General features: G+C 41.9%; 1 protein-coding gene across 3 annotated transcripts in view; it reads left to right on the forward strand.

The window, feature by feature from the left end:
* The first annotated feature begins 982 nt into the window (after positions 1-982).
* DENND2B (DENN domain containing 2B) overlaps positions 983-16,836 on the forward strand; it is a 151,948-nt gene continuing 136,094 nt past the window's right edge. Inside the window, exons 1-3 of one of the 3 annotated variants that reach the window (XM_082341417.1) lie at positions 984-999; positions 1,247-1,380; positions 4,007-4,069. The gene's annotated coding sequence lies outside the window, so the exon portion shown is untranslated. Of the gene's footprint in view, positions 1,000-1,225; positions 1,381-4,006; positions 4,070-16,836 lie in introns of those variants that run through there. The other 2 variants (XM_082341415.1, XM_082341416.1) reach the window with 2 other exon arrangements.

The following is a 16,836-nucleotide window of genomic DNA, read 5'->3' on the forward strand; positions in this document are numbered from 1 at the left end:
CAAATTTTATTTATTTAATTGATTAATTAATTAATTTATTTTTGGCAGTGCGGGCTTTCTCTAGCTGTGGGAAGTGGGGGTTACTCTTCGTTGTGGTGTGCAGACTTCTCATTGCGGTGGCTTCTCTTGTTGAGGAGCATGGGGTCTAGGGTGCGCAGGCTTCAGTAGTTGTAGCACACGGGCTCCGTAGTTGTGGCTCGCGGGCTCTAGAGCGTAGGCTCAGTAGTTGTGGTGCACGGGCTTAGTTGCTCTGCGGCATGTGGGATCTTCCCGAACCAGGTATGGTCATTCATATACGTTTGCTCCTTCAAAATGTAACTAGGTTTGTGAAAGTCAATTTTGTGCATTTCAACATTAAGTTCTATTTATAGTGATTTATGGGATGAGAATTGGGCTACATGGCTTCCTAACATCCCACCAAATATGTATGGGTTTCGATTTTAAGTGATTTGCATTATTCTTTTCCAAGTGGATAGTCATACTGAGTTAACAATTTCTTTCAGAATTCCACTAATAAATCACAGATTCTCACTGCTAGTATTCCATTGCTTTTTCTTTAATGACACCCTTTTCTAGTTTTTGGTTTTGCAAGCTAATGGAGTATTTAAAACAAATTCTCAGAATGCCCTTAGAACTTTCGTTTCAGACCAGACGCCTTGGAACCCTAGTGCTTTCAGAGTTCTTCCGCTACTCCTGCAATACCAAATGTAGCTTCTTTTAGTGTCTTTTTGGGTTTTGCAGGGCTCCCCCAGCCTAGGGCTGGGAGAGCGGAAAGAGCTCATCGGTTAGTTTGAAGGCAGGCGGGCTGTACAGGCAGCTTTTCCCAGACGCTCCCAGCTCCGGCTTTTCATGCATACCAGCAGAGCCGCTTTTTTCCTCCAGTGATTGAAACCATCTGGACTGCAGGGGGGTCACGTGTGTATGAGAAAATGACATAAAGTTTCATACCCCCTTGTGGTTTGCTCCAGACCCAGACAATTCTTGGTCGGATGGTCCGAGGTGAGGGCCGGTCCAGTTTGAGGACCAACTCCTCACCCTGCCCCCGAGCCCCGTCTTCCCATCCCCAGCGCCCTCCCTTCCCCCTTTGCGCACTCTCAGCGCGGTTTTCTTGTTCCCTCCAGAGCCTCCGAGCACACCCCCTCCGCCAGGCTCCAGCAGCCCACCCTTTCTGTCTCGGGTGGAGGCACACCTCCTCCACGCCCCCCTCCACTCAAATCTGTGCTCCCTCCCTTCTCTCTCCCTCCAGCCCGGCCGCAGCCCTGGGCGCGGATGCCCGCCCGACGACCGCCCTCTCTCCCGGAGCGGCTCCTCCTCCGGGCTGCGCGGCTGCAGTCAAGCCCCCATCCGTGCGAGCGCCCAGCCTGGCTGGGGAGCGCAGAGGTAAGTGCGTCTGGGCCGCCGTCCCGGCTTTCCCTGCCCGTCTTCTCGCCGGGAGGTTGCTTGCTTGCCCCAGTGCCCTTGCTCCAGGCCGGGTGGCGGGCAGGAGGGCCGCCGGTTCCGGTTCTGCCTCTGCCGCGCCCTGCCCTGCCGCTGCAGTCCTAGCCCTTTTCCCGCTATTCACCACTCCTCGCCCCGGAGGTGTTCCAGCTCTGGGAGTGTTTGCGTTCGGGGGCCTCTGAAGGCGCCGACGAGCTGGGCTGTTGGGGGCTGCCCTCCGGACGCTCGTGGCTAGCCCTACTTCCCGGCTCCGCTGGGGCGCACAGTCAGGGGTGGGGAACATGGAGCCGAGGGTCTGGGGAAGTGCAGAGCTGCGGTGTGCGACGAGGAGCCCCAAGTCCGAGCGGTCCTGGGAGTGGGCTCTGTGCGAGCCCCTGGACGCGCCCGGGCTGCTCTGCAGCTCTTACCTGGAGCTGTGGTAGTTTGTGTGCAGGCTCCTTCAAGAACACACACACACACACACAAAACTCAAACAAAGGAAAATGAACTTCGCACTCTATTACTTTGATTACCTTTCCTTTCTTGCACTTGTTCTGAAGTGCACTAAGTATTAAAAGTGTATTTTTTTTTTTTTTAAATTTTTATTTATTTATTTATTTAAATTTTATTTATTTATTTATGGCTTGTGTTGGGTCTTCGTTTCTGTGCGAGGGCTTTCTCTAGTTGCGGCAAGTGGGGGCCACTCTTCATCGCGGTGCGCGGGCCTCTCACTATCGCGGCCTCTCTTGTTGCGGAGCACAGGCTCCAGACGTGCAGGCTCAGTAATTGTGGCTCACGGGCCCAGTCGCTCCGCGGCATGTGGGATCTTCCCAGACCGGGGCTCGAACCCGTGTTCCCTGCATTGGCAGGCAGATTCTCAACCACTGCGCCACCAGGGAAGCCCTAAAAGTGTATTTTTAAGTGACCCAAGACTAAAGGAGCACACTTCAGTCAACGTTTATGTCACCTTATTAAAGAATTCAGTAGTTTGTAGAGTTCAAGAGACTGAACGTTTTCAAGTGTTTCTAAAGAGAGATTATTGCATTTTCCTGTGGTCTTCGTGAGAATGTGGTTTATAATTACTTGAACCTGAGTAAAACAACTTAACTAAGTGAGAGAATTGGCCTTAATGCTGCCTTAGTCCAGCTCTTGCTTTTATCCCCATGCAGGTGTTTCTGCTGTTTGGACCACAGGGTCTTGGGAATGGTGAAGGGGTCATTATCCCATCTCCAGGACTGTTTTGAGCTATCCTTTATGTGCACATACGTCAGTTGGCCATCTTAGGACAGGCCACAAAGTTAAAACCCAAGTGACTGTATTACTGTTTTTTTTTTTTCTCCAAGTAATATTTTCAGAAAGTGAATCCCTTCACTGATGAGATTTTTCAGAAATAGGGGTTTCTAACGGATCAGAAATAGTCTAGTTTCCAGAAAGCTAATCAAAGGTAGAGACCAGATTGCTCTTAATCTGTCTCCCATGCTGAATTAAGGGCAGCACAAAGCAAGGGCTCAAAAAGAACCTGTTGAATGCATGGAGTGAATTAAAGCTTCTTGGTCTCTGCCGGCTTGGCTGAGAGTCCCCCTGTGACTACATAGATTAAGGCTTCATTTTCATTTACCCAATAAATATTACCCTTGGAAAAACTCCCCAAGATATGGGCGAGATTTGCTCAAGTGTATGTGGGAAGTGGTATTATCCCCTGATTGGGCCAGAAGGGCAACCATTATTGGTAGACAACCCCAAGGCAACTGAATCTTCAAAGTATTTTTTATGGAACACTTAAATTGTTATTGGCTTGACAGTTGATAAAAACTTTGCTCTTGGGTTGGTGGACTTATCGGGGAAAGAGGAGTGACACATAAGAGAACAATAAAAATTTTAGATCCATTGGCTTAGACTATAAGAATTATAGAAGCTCAGAGGAGAAAATGACTATGAGCCAGGGTAGTTTCATAGAAGAGAAAAGATTTCAATTAGGCGTTGAAGCAAAGCATGGTTCTGAAATTAGTGGAAAGTTGATGGGGAGTATTTTCAAGAGAAGAGAGAGTAGACCTTTTGGATTGGAGCTAGGGAGAGAAGTGATGCTTACTGAGCATCTACTCTGTGCCATATGCCATGTTCTCTCTTCCATCTTCTAGTGCTATGAAGTAGGTATTGCTGTTCTTGTTTTAAAGAGAGATGATCAATAAGATAAGTAACCTGTTCAAGATCACACAAATAGTAAGAGGTAGAGCTGGAATTTCCAGCTCCCTGAGTTCTGATTCTAAAGCTTGTGCTTCCCCAGCTGCCTTCCACAATGGCAGTGGCAGGTTCAGTTGAAGCAGACTGGTCAGCTTGAATTCTGGCTCAGGAGCTGGGACTTTATCCTGTAACGTTGTGTAGCTTTTAAAGATTTTTGAGAAAAGAAGTGATGGGCAATGTTTTTAGATTAATGTGACATCTGTGTACAGGAATGTGACATGCTCATCTTAGGTAAAGTGCAAGATGTAGTTCTTAATTAGCAGGTTAAAGAAAGTGAGTGTAGTCAGGATATCTGGGTGTGTAAATTCCTGCCCTGTTTCCCATATCCTTCGATGGCTTTGTTCACTAGGTAAGAACGGGTTGCACAGACCACAGGGCTGCCAGGGACCAGAGAAGAGCGGGGTCCGAGCAGGTGAGCGTTGACATGGAATGGGTATGCGGAGCAGCACGACTGCCGGTTTGTCATTTACGTTCCCCATGTGTTTCTCAATGCTTTGGTTAAAAAGTTTTTTCTTTCCTGACTACCCTGGGATGTAGATCAATGTTGTAATTTGTTTAAGAGCCTTTCCTAAGTGGCAAAGTTGAGCTCCCAAACTAGGGCCTCTGCCCTAAAGATGTTGTTTAAGTTGAGATGCCCTTTTCCCCCAACATTCCGTTGCTTCTTATAAATGCTGAATTTTAAAACTTGGCACTAGCAAGGTAAAAATGAATTGAGATTACCTTTCTTATTAATAAGACCAATTAAGAGAAAATGTACATTTATTTCACTTTTTGTTATGGAGGAGCAATAGGATACTGTGTGGGAATTTAGAAGGGATAGGGAAGCCAGGATTTAGAGATGTGCAGAGCTCTTTCTACCTGGGCACATTTCTTACCAGTTAATTGTGTTGTTCATGTGTACAGCTAGGGAGCTTACAGGGCCATTGACTATCCAAGTTTATAGGCAGGCCCTTTGATTCTCTGCAGATAATGGGCTCAGGAAGGGCAGCAGTGGGTGGAGCCATTTTGTTGGAATTATCTCCCACTTTGAATGAATACAATCTAGATTTCTTGCTCTTCCTTGTGCAACCTCTAGGCCTTTTCCTCCTCTGAATGTGTCAGTGCTCTGAAGACTTGGTTCTTAGGCCAAGGAATATCAGGTAACAGGAAGCTGCACAAAAAAGGGCAGCTGACAGAAAAATCAAGTTTGTCAACTAAAGAAGTTTTAACTAATGTTAGAGTCAACCATGTTTTTTTGTAAAATAAAAAAATGCAAAACCAAAGTTTGATCTCAGTTCTCCAAATCCATTTTTACCTTTAGGAGCCTCTAACTGGAGAGCTTGTCTTATTGAATGAGGCTTTGGTGTGTGAAATTCTCACCAGCACCTCTAAACGTGTCAGGACATGCCTCAGTTTGGGTTTTGGACCTCTGAGGAATGTGACCTCTTGGTGTAGGGGATTTAGAGTCCAAAGATATGGGTTAAGTTTCCAGCTTTGCCATTTATTTAGAAGTGTCTGGAATTCGTTGTTGGAGGGATTTCTTAGCTCAGTTTATCTAGTTCTTCTAGATCAGGTTAGTCTCCCAGGATGAATATCATGTCTTGATAAGTCCCTTGGTTCCTTCTCGCATTTTGTATCTTGTATCACCTGAAAGCCATTTTGCTTTATCTGTAGCCTGTGGTTATAGATGAGAAAGGAAAACCATCTAGGATTCTCTCCAGAGAATGGCAGATCTCATTGTTAGTTTACTGGTGATCTTTTGGTATGGATTTCTGTGAGAATGCTCTTGAGGTTAGTTTTGAGAGTTGGGGTCTCAGAAAGAGACTTTGGCAGTGCTCTTGTTTAAATGTCAGAGATGTTTGGTTGCATTTTTGGCTCATGGCTTACACAGTTGTTAATGTTTTTATATTTCGTAAGCATCTGCCATTTTTATAATTTATTAAAGGAGTGATTTAGATTTTCTAAGATAGCTAAAAGCTTAGAAAAATAGGACTAGAATATCCTTTTGATACTCAGATGTAATCTCCTAGTATAGTAGAACCACTTGACTATTTTAACCCACTCCACCTCCAGATATCCTTAAATCTCTACCTCCAAATATCCTTAAATTTTTCTCAAGAGATTTGCTCTCTCTCAAGAGACTTCACAACCTCTCCAGGAAATGTTTTCTGAGCTTTCCAGACTGATGATCACAGATTATCTCCTTGTCATTAGCCTGAGTTTTCTTTTAGTGTTTCTTACTTTTACTGTTTTCCCATCCCTCTTCAATGCATAGTTGTTCACAGAGTGGACAAATTGTCTTTCCTGGACCCTAACGTCAGCTACCAAAAGTGCAGATTGTTCCTTCTGCACCCATCCTTCCCTTCCCTTTCTCTGGCTAAACAAGCTGAGCTTTCTCTGTTTAAGTCTTGCTTTTTAGACCTATGATTATACTTGTTGTTTTGTGTGTTGTTTTATGCAGGAAGTCAATATCAGATATGTTGGCAATTAGAGCTTTCAGATTGAAGGGAGCCTTTTGGAAATAAAATGTGCTTTTTTTCTCCCCTATCAGCATGAGTAATTGTGGAACATATGTAAACTCTGGAGATGATCTTTTAAAAAAGAAATTATCACCAAAAGAATTTTGCCCAAGTCCTTTAAGGACTTAAAAAGAATCCAGCCTTTGCAAGATTGCACTAAAAGTAACAGACTAACCCAATTAAGGCCTTTCTAGAAGTGTGGGAATCATTTGTTCAAACCGGAATTTAGGACCCCCAAGAAAATATGATAGAAATAATCTGCTTAACCCTTTATTAATAGCATAAGAAAGAAAATCCTTTTTAATGGACCTCTTGTGATAAAGGGCCATAGTGATTAGAACATGCTGAGAGCCCTGATTGTCAGTGTTCTGGAAACTACTTTGAGTGGACAGTTGTCAATGTTAGTGGCTTTTTGTCTTTCTTTGACATGAAGTTGGGATCTTGGTGTTAATTTAGCTAAGGACAAGTTTGAATATAGATATTTGTAGATTTTTTTCCCCCTTCTCCCTACTCTTCCCTTTCTCGAAGGCTAGAGTGGAGTAGATATAGCCTCTAGTGAAGGAGTCAGTGTCTTGGGACATTTTGTCAGACACTGGTCTTCAAGGAAGCACTCTGTATTGCTACCATTTGTACACTCTGGTGTTCAACTAATGTTATTGAATATCTGCTATGGACAAAGCACTGGCTAGTGCTTTCAAGCATCTGTTCTCTTATTGCTTTTCTTCAGTGAACATGCTTAATATTAGGTGTTTGATGAATTGATTAGTGGGTAGAGTTAAGAAGTTAGATGGGAAGTAATTTTTGGATACCCCCGATTGGATTACTGCTATGGGGAAGTGGCTGTTTGTACATCACTCTGGCTTCTGCTCTAGATGCTGAGATGACCCCTGATAAAGAGGCTCAGCATGTGGGCATATATTTTCTAGTTGAGTGAATGGGGCGCCGTCAGTTATTTTTGCTATTAGTCATGTTAGGTTACATATACTGTTGCTGGGAACTCCACTTAGTGTAATATCTCCTGCATTAGAAAGTGCCCAATGGGTTAGTAGTAAGGATTGCCTGGAGAAGTTTTTCCTGAAAGTCTGGCCTTCCCACTTGAGCCAGGGATGGATTCTAGGTGCTTATACCCGAAGGGTTTCTCCACAAACCAGAGTGATCCTAACACTGGGATCCAAAGGGAATGGCAGTTCTCCTGAAATTTTGTACTGCTATGGGAGGGGAATCAAAGCTTGTGCTTCTCAGTGGACATTAGAATCTATACACAGAGACCTAGGGATGAAGAAAACCAGCTTACAAATGAATATTTAGTGCTGTGTAGGGTTAAGAAGAGCATGGAAAAATGGGATTTAAGGTCAGAGTGTTCATTTGAGTCCTTAATGTACAATTAATCAGAGATAACAGCAGTGAGGGTTTTGTTTTGCTGTTTTTTTTCTCCACATCTGTGTTTTGACAGGTCACTGCCTTGAATTAGAATAGAATTTAGGACCAAAGTGTTTATACGGAAAGTGATAGCAGAGTCATGGGAGATGGGCAGAGGATACTTTGTATCTTATTTCAGATGGACCATTTTTAAAACCCCCATAAGTAGCTCAGTGGTCCAAATTAGTTAGAAATAGCTTTGCTGAAAGGTATTGGTAAAATAACATTTAGCAGCCTTTTGTCTGTTCCAGGTTTAGATATGAGTGAGAAAGCCAATTTGGGAGCAGTTTCATGTGCTCAGCTCTGCCCACATTCAAATCGCCGACATAGTTCCCATATCCTTGTCACTGTTACTGGTCCCTGGGGGCCCAGGGGCAGATCTCAGGATCTGAGGCGCAGATGTGGTTGAAGCCACATCAAGAGTTGGTCCCGGTGGGTCAGCATTATTTTCTGTGGTTATCACCAGCGCTGGGGGCGTGGGGAGGAAGGTGGGTGGGACAGGGAAGAAAAACAGAAGGGCATATAGTTCTGTGGAAATTGAGTAAAGAAATAAACTCTTAGAACTTCTTTTTCCCCCTCATTGACTTTTACCTTTGTTCTGTTGGAAACTCGTACCACTTGAGGTCATTTTGTAAACACTCAGAGTCACTAGCCAAAGGCATTGTGACACCTGTGCATTGGTGGAAGGAGCCCTCCTAGATGATTCTCTGGATGTGTATTTGGCTTATGCCCATTTTCTTTCCCTCTTTTCACCTAAGTTTTGATGCTGTTTTTTTTTTTTTTAAACATTGCTTTTTTAATTTAATTTTATTTATTTATTTAGTTAGTTAGTTAGTTATGGCTGTGTTGGATCTTCGTTTCTGTGCGAGGGCTTCCTCTAGTTGTGGCAAGCGGGGGCCACTCTTCATCGCGGTGCGCGGGCCTCTCACTATCGCGGCCTCTCTTGTTGCGGAGCACAGGCTCCAGACGCGCAGGCTCAGTAATTGTGGCTCACGGGCCCATTTGCTCCGCGGCATGTGGGATCTTCCCGGACCAGGGCTCAAACCCATGTCCCCTGCATTGGCAGGCAGATTCTCAACCACTGCGCCACCAAGGAAGCCCTGTTTATTTTTAAGGAATAATTTGGCTTCAGTGTCCAGAATTCTTTAGGGCTATAGGGACTGGGGGCCAGGGGCCTGAGTGTGACATGTTGCCAGATAGGAGAGACTTTTACACCTAGACAAACCTCCAGGAAAGAAGAGACAGAAAAGTTTATACACAAAGCATAAGGATTGGAAGTCAGAAGGGAAAATGGCGTGGCAGGTGCTTTGGCCATTGTGACTATCTCTAGCAAGGTGGGCCTGATGGTTGGATGATGGTGTGGTACTAAAGATATCTTATAATCCACATCATTCCTTGAAGAAGACGAAGAAGTTTTTTTCCTTAAGAGAAAGTATAGTACATTGACTTTAAAGTTTTTAACTTACGTGATGTGTCCACAAGTGAGTTTCAAACACCATAGTATGTGTCTGACTCTGTGCCAAGCATGGTAGTGGGTATACAAGTATGTGAAAAAAACAAAAAAAACCAACCCTGAACTTAGAACGTATAATTGTTGCCTAAAGAACTCTATAAAGTATTAAGTTATCAAGCTTTAAATTGTGAGTTGCGTACAGGGGGTTTGGGGCCCCAGACAAGGCTTAGGACATTGCAGGTTTATGGAAAAGCCTTGGGTTGAATGGAGGCCTTTGGAGATGTTGGAGTGCCCCAGGGCTCGGGCTCCAGCCCCCTTTTCTTCTCTATCTGCACTTTTCTTAGGTGATCCCATGGCTTTAAAGTACTAGCGTTCATGGAATGTTTACTTCGTGCCAGACTCTGTTCTAGGGGCTTTACATGCATTAGTTTAATCTTCAGACAACTTGGTGATGTAGGTACTATTATCCTCACTTAAAGATGTGGAAACTGAGGTCAGAGAAATGAACTTTTTTGAGATCACACAGTTCATAAACTGGAGAGTCAAGATGTGAACTTAGTTGGAGACTGGATGCCAAGCCCTTAACTGGTTCTGTTTAGCCTTCTAACTGGTCCTGAACTCCTCTACCCCTGTCCCTTCTTCACATAGCAACCTAAGTATTATGTTCGTCCCCTTCTTTAGCCCTTATAAGGAATCCTGCCCATCACACTCAGAAATAGAATTCACATTTACTACCAAGTCCTTATGTGCTCTAACTCCTAGCCCTCCCACCAGCTCTTCGCCTTCCACCCCATCTCTTCTGTCTCAGAGCCTTGGCCCTGCACCTGGGATGCTCTTCTTGAATATTGCTCATTTGCACCCTCACTTCATTCAAGTGTCGGCTCAAATGCACCTCCTCGGGGAGGCTTTCCCTGACCATCCGATGTAAACTACTCTTAGTCAATCTTTAATGCTTGCTTTGTTTTTCTTCCTAAAATTACATTACATATTTGTGTGTTTTTCCTGTCTGCTTTTACAAAAATAAACAAACGCCATGAGGTTAGGGAGTTGGTCCATCTGTTTCCTGGTATCTTTACTTTTTAGAACAGGACATGGAAAGTTTTCCTTAAATATTTGTTAAATGAATAAATGGTGTCATATGCATTTGATGTTCATGTTTAACATTACTTTACTTGGATAAAAAATAGTGGAGAGGAAAGGGATATACAGGTGAAACAGGTCTGGGTCTTACTAGGCTTTATGTTTATTACCAAGGCTTTGCCATAATATCTGGCCAAGAAAATGCTCAGAAAATCTTAGTTGAATGAATGCATTGTTTGATTTATTTTGAATTCCAGACATAGGAGTTCAGAGAAGAGAGAGTATTGTGGAGTGGAGTGCTGAGAGAAAATTCACAGAGGACTTGCAGACTTTGAAGGAGAGATGGATTTGGTTGGTCATATAGGAATCATAGAGTAGTTTTTTTAAATTAATAAATAAATAAATTAATTAATTAATTTCTGGCTGTGTTGGGTCTTCATTGCTGCGTGCGGTCTTTCTCTAGTTGCGGCGAGCGGGGGCTACTCTTCGTTGCAGTGTGCGGGCCTCTCATTGCGGTGGCTTCTCTTTGTCGCGGAGCACGGGCTCTAGGCGCGCGGGCTTCAGTAGTTGTGGCACGTGGGCTTCAGTAGTTGTAGCTCGTGGGCTCTAGAGCACAGGCTCAGTAGTTGTGGCGCACGGGCTTAGTTGCTCCGGGGCATGTGGGATCTTCCTGGACCAGGGCTTGAACCCATGTCCCCTGCGTTGGCAGGCAGATTCTTAACCACTGCGCCACCAGGGAAGTACCATAGTGTAATTTTTTTAAGCTGGGAGGATTATTAAGATGATCTGGTTCAATCTTTCTATTTATAGACAGGGAAACTGAGCCCAGAGAGGCAAAGGACTTATCCAAAGGTACACAACTAGTGTATGTCAGAAATGTGTCTGGAATCCAGGTATTTAGGTTCCTAGGTCAACTCTCTTTCCTCTATACAAGTGATGTTGGCTTGTGTGGGATAGAAATTGGCATGGAAATTAGGCCATCCTATTGAATCAGCAGGTTTATACAAGAGATACATGGGAGATATGGGAAGCTGAGTAAAGTAAAGGCCAGATCCTGGAGGATCTTGAATGTTATCGTGCAGACTTTAAATTCAGAATGACAGGGAGGCATGTGAAAATGCTTTAAGTCTTGCCCTGTCTTTTTTCTCCCATGAAGGTGACATAATTGGTAGTATAGAAAATGGATTGGAATTGAGGAAGAAAAGTGGAGCCTTGAGGAGTTAGGAGGCCCTTGTAACGATCCAGGTATTAGTGTAGTTAGGGGCCTAGTAGCATTTCAGTTTGTTTTTTGTTTTTGGAAATTCGTGGTGGTTTTTGAAGATGACATGTAATTCTTTGGTAAGATGTGTGTACCTAGGTTTTTAAGAGAGTTTGGAAGTAAAAAGCCTGGAGAACTGGTATTTTACCTTAATTCTGTACATGGTTGTAAATGACATTTTAGTATCTAAATGATAATTCCTCTTAAAGAAACCAACCCAGGTTAGGAAAGTGGGGATAGAAGATAACACTATACCAGTGTGAAAACAGTGATGGAGGGGATGGGGAAGGGCAGGAGGAACAGATGGGCAATGAATGGGAGCAGCTTCTAAGAGAGGGCCTGGACCTCTCTGTCAGAGGAGCTGTGCTGTGGCTGGGGGGTCAGGCCTCCGGGGACCCCAACTTTGCACTGTTCTTTTAGGACTCAGGAGGCCGATGGAAGTAAGACCTGCCTCCTGGGCCCACAAATGCTTTGGGTGGATGGGTTGCAATAAAGCCCAGGCCCATACATGTAGTCCACATAAATTTTCAACCAGAGCTGATGAGAACAGATTGATACAGTCCTTACCAGGCCAGTGAATTGGCACAGGGTATGATATTTTATTTATTTATTTATTTTTGGCATCAAAAAATCTGAGGGTTTTTTTTTTTTTTTATGTTGTAACAAGATTTTGGACCAGAAAGGAACATTCCTTTTTAGACATTTTCAAAGAAAAGATTTTTATAAAATTAACTGTAGTTTCAGTGAGCATTTATTATTAGTTGAGGAGTGACAGACTCTTCCAGCAAGTCAGGTTTATTCACATATGAATCACAGATGTTTGTATTTCAAAGTGTCAGTGGATAAATTATTTTCTGAGCATTATAAAAAGCAATTCATTAACATTAGATGAAGATACGAGGTTATTACTGATTGTAACAGTGTTGAGCCAGGCTGAAAAGCTTGCTCAGGTTTTGCATGCATCTATCCATCCTACCGAGCGTCTGAGCACTGATTTCATATTAGGCACCGTGTTAAGTGCTTTGGGGAATTCAGAGATGAAGGAGATTACAATCCCTTTATATTTCAGAGCCAATCTTTCTAGCCGTATCTCCTGCCACTTCTGATAATGTCTACACCTGAACCACACCACAGTCACTGTACACTGTTTCCCAATCATAGCTACAAGTTTTGGCTCAGGTATTCTTTCTTTGAGAATGCCTTTCCTTTCCTTTTTTGCCTAGCAAAAATCCTTCAGGGTGTGATACTTTAAAAGTTTTTTCCATCCTCAGGAATCTTTTTCCATCTCTAAGGAAAAACTTTAAAAGTCAGCAAGAAGTGAGAACACAGACCTTCAAATAATATCTCATACTGGATCTGAGAGTTTGGGTTGCAGAAAAAAATCCTAGGGTATTCAGCATTCAACAGATACTTATTGAGCAGGGCCTATTAAACACCAGATACTGTGCTGAGCATTGGAGCTTTAATCTTTTGATCATATTGCATCAAATGTTATTAATATAGAATATTAACATTTGGTTCTATTTTGCATTAAGGTCTTTAAGCCCCCAAGGTTATATGGCTCGGTCCATAAGCTCTCAGTTCAGACCGTTCACTTATGCTTGCATTCACCTGTTGAATGTGTACTGTGTAACAGCCAATATGCTGAATGCTGAGGCAGTTTTGAAGAAAAGAAAGAATTGGTGAGGGTCCTCAACTGGTTGACTGGAATTTGCCAGGTAGATCTGGTAGCTTCCAGTTTGCTGGGATTCCTGGCCAAGAGGGGAGTGTTGTCAGCAGTAGTGTACCTCCTTCATTTGTTCTACCCACACTGGGCACTCCCCTCTCTCCCTTACCTCTGTCCCTGGCCCTGTGTTTACATTTAAGAGAAATGAAAATTAGCTTCTTTGCATTAAGTTTGGGAAATTCCATTAAGGGTAGCACTTCCTGATGAAACCAGTAAGTTTGCAGTCTTTCCAGAAGAATTTCTTTTGCCCGTGTGATCCCTAAGAAGAGCCTTTTCCATGGGAACTTTTTTCCTTCCTCTGAAAGTTGCTTTGCCTGCGTTGTAGACACTGGGCACGCAGAGTTTGGTATCTCTCAGGCCCTTCACTTCTGCCTGCTTCATTGGCTCTTTGGGGTTGCTGAGAGGGGCATGGTGTCTTGTTTTCTTAGAATGAATGACACAAATGAGAGGGAGGCAATCATGCTAATTTTCCCATCCTTTGGAAAAAGCAGCTGCTCAGAACAAAAGAAGACAGTTGCAAAAGAGGAGTGTTTTATTGAATCTTTAGATTGCCATCTGGAGTGAGGTTGTTTTCCCCTCCTTTGCTTGGCATCTGGAACTAGCTTGTATACTGTTTGAGGTTTGCTCTGCTTTCTTTGTGTCTGTGGGCTTCTTTAATAGAGAACTACAAAATATAAAATTATCTTTATCTTCAACTTTAAATTGGTTCTTTTAAAAATATAGTATGTGGGACTTCCCTGGTGGTCCAGTGGATAAGACTGTGCTCCCAACGCAGGGGGCCCGGGTTTGATCTCTGGTAAGGGAACTAGATCCCACGTGCCACAGCTAAGAGCCCGCATGCTGCAAGTGAAAGATCACGTATGCCGCAACTAAAGATCCTGCATGCCGCACTGAAGATCCTGCATGCCACAACTAAAACCCAGAGCAGCCAAATAAATAAATGAATAAATAAATATTAAAAAAGTATATATATATAAATATGTGCATTGTAGTAAATTATAAAAAAAAATTAAAACCTTCACTTTCCCAACACCCAGAGATGACCACTGTTAACATCTTTGTGCACCCTCTTCTAGATCCTTCTCTAAGCATATCTATGTACATATTTGTATTCTTTGTTTTTTTACCAAAGCAAGATCACACTATACATACTGTATTTCATTCTATCTTATTTTTTAATTATCTCCACTTTTCCTGTTCAGTGAATTTATATTTTAACTAATACCCAGGCCATGTTTCAGATTTCCCCATTGATCCTCAAGTATCCTGTCATTTTTTTCCATACCAACATCGAACCTATAACCACATGCTATATCTGGTTGTTATGTCCCTTAAACTTCTTTTATTCTAACCCAGTCAGTCCCTTTTGTATGATATTATCTTGTTGAAGAATTATCCTTAATAAACTCCTTTGACTGAGTGCTGACTCTGTGACCTGTGTATCACTAAGAGGTTTACAAATGTCATCTCATTTAACCCTTGTGACAACACTAAGAAGCATGTTATTCTGTATTTTTGCATACTCTCTTCCTGTGAGATCTCAGCTATCCCCAGGGATTCAACTATTTCCTTTATGTGAGAGACTGTATCACCTATATCTCAGTGGTCACCTTAAGAGCGTGAAGTCTTGAGCCAGACGGCCTAGGTTCAAATCCTTTTTCCACCACTTATTATATCTGGTCCTGGACAAGTCATTTAACCTCTCTGTGCCTCAGTTTCCTCATCCGTAAAATGGGGTAATAATAGTGGGTACCTCATAAGGTTTTTGTGAGGTTAAATGAATTAATATAATATAGGTAAAGTACTCAGAACTACCTGGCATATAGTTAGTGTATATAATTATTGCTATTGGACAGCTGGATGATCCACAAGCACCTCAGACTGTCCGATTCAATACTTATCTGTGGAAAGCTGCTCTTTTTTTCTCCTGTATTCACCAGCTCCTTTACAGACTCATCTCTGATTTTTCCTTCTCTCTCAGTAATCACACTCATAAAGTCTTGTCACGCCATTTCTCAAAAGTCCTCCTTGCTCTCTTGCTGCCTCTAACCCATTTAAAGTCTTGACCATCTTCTTCCTGGAATGCAGCTTTAATGTCTCAGAATGCCTGCCCCTGGATTTTCTTAAGTCAATCTCCCAGGCTGCTCCCAGAGTGAGCTTTCTAAAATACAAGTCAATTACCATACTTCCTTGCTAAAAACTCTTTCCTTTTTATGAGAAATAACATACAGTAAAGTGTACAAATATTAAGCATATAGCTTAATGGACTTTTAACATTTGTGTTTGCCCATATAACTACCACTCAGATCAAGGACGTTTTCAGTGCCCCAGAAGGTTGCTTTCTGTCTCTTCCCAGCGAGTATATGCATCCTTAGCCCTAACCACTCTTCTGTTACCATTTGTTTTGCCTTTTCTTGATCTTCATGTAAGTGAATCACAAAAGCTCTTTATTGAATCTTCTTTGGCGGATAATTCCAAACTCATTTAACATGACATTAAAAAATCTTTGTCATCTGGCTTTTACTTCAAGTCCTTCACACATGGCCTCCCCTTCCTGCCATGCTGAAATGTCCTGTGGTTTGCCAACACAGGCTCTTATTCCCTTTCATTTTTTGTGCTTGATATTCTCTTGGCCTTCTGACTTCATTCCCTGGCAAATTCATCCTTTAAAACTCAGCTCCAGACAGAATCCAGTGCAGAGAGCACTCTGGAGGCATGATTATTATAGGTAGTTACTTATTTACATGTCTTTCTCTCTATTCATCAATTTTAAGAGCCCATGGATGGGGCATTTCCCCCGTAATTAGTTTTATACAAGTAATTCATATTCTTTCTTGAAAAATTAGAAAACAGAGACAAAAAAATCACCTACAATTCTACTATACAGAGATGACCATTGTTTACATATATACCAAAATCTGTACCAACACTTTAAAACAAATAAATAAATAAACATGCACTCATAAAATACTACTTATCCACTTTAACCTATTATTTAAATTTAGTTTTTTCCCTATTTTTTCTATTATAAAAACACTGTGATGAACATCCTGATGCCTATATTTTAGTGCGGTTCCCTGATTTTTTTTGGAGGATTCATTCAGAGGTAAAATGGATAGATGAAAGAGATGAACATTTTCAAGGGCTTTTGATGCGTTTAGCCAAATCACCCTCCAGAAAATCTTTAAGGTGTGTACACTTCTGCTAGGGTGAGTGAGTGTCTGTTTATAGCCATCCTTGCCAAGAATGAAAGAATGAAAGTATGAAAAGAATGAAAGTCATATTTGCAAATCTGATAAGATAAAAATGGTATTGCATTGTTGTTTAATTTGCATTTCTTTGATTGCTACTGAGGTTGAATATTTTCTTATATGTTTAATGCCATTTAATTATATTTCTTTCGTGATTTACATGTTCATGATTTTTATATTTTACTTTTACTGATTTTACCAACTCTTTTAATATTAGGGATATTGACTCAACACATATATATCTATATACATATACATGTGTGTATATATAAATATATATATATATATATATATATATATATATATATATATATATATATATTTCCCCCAGTTTAACTTTTGACTTTATTGCTTTCCACATATAAACATTTAAAATAACTTAATGTAGTGAAATATATTAATCTTTCAACAAAAATTTTTTACCTGTAGTGTCATTCTTAGAAAGATCTTCCCTCAGCAAGATTAAGTAAATATCCATTATATATTCTTCTACC

The sequence above is a fragment of the Balaenoptera borealis genome (genome assembly GCF_965194805.1).
Source record: "Balaenoptera borealis genome assembly, chromosome: 11".
Taxonomy (NCBI): Eukaryota; Metazoa; Chordata; class Mammalia; order Artiodactyla; family Balaenopteridae; genus Balaenoptera; species Balaenoptera borealis.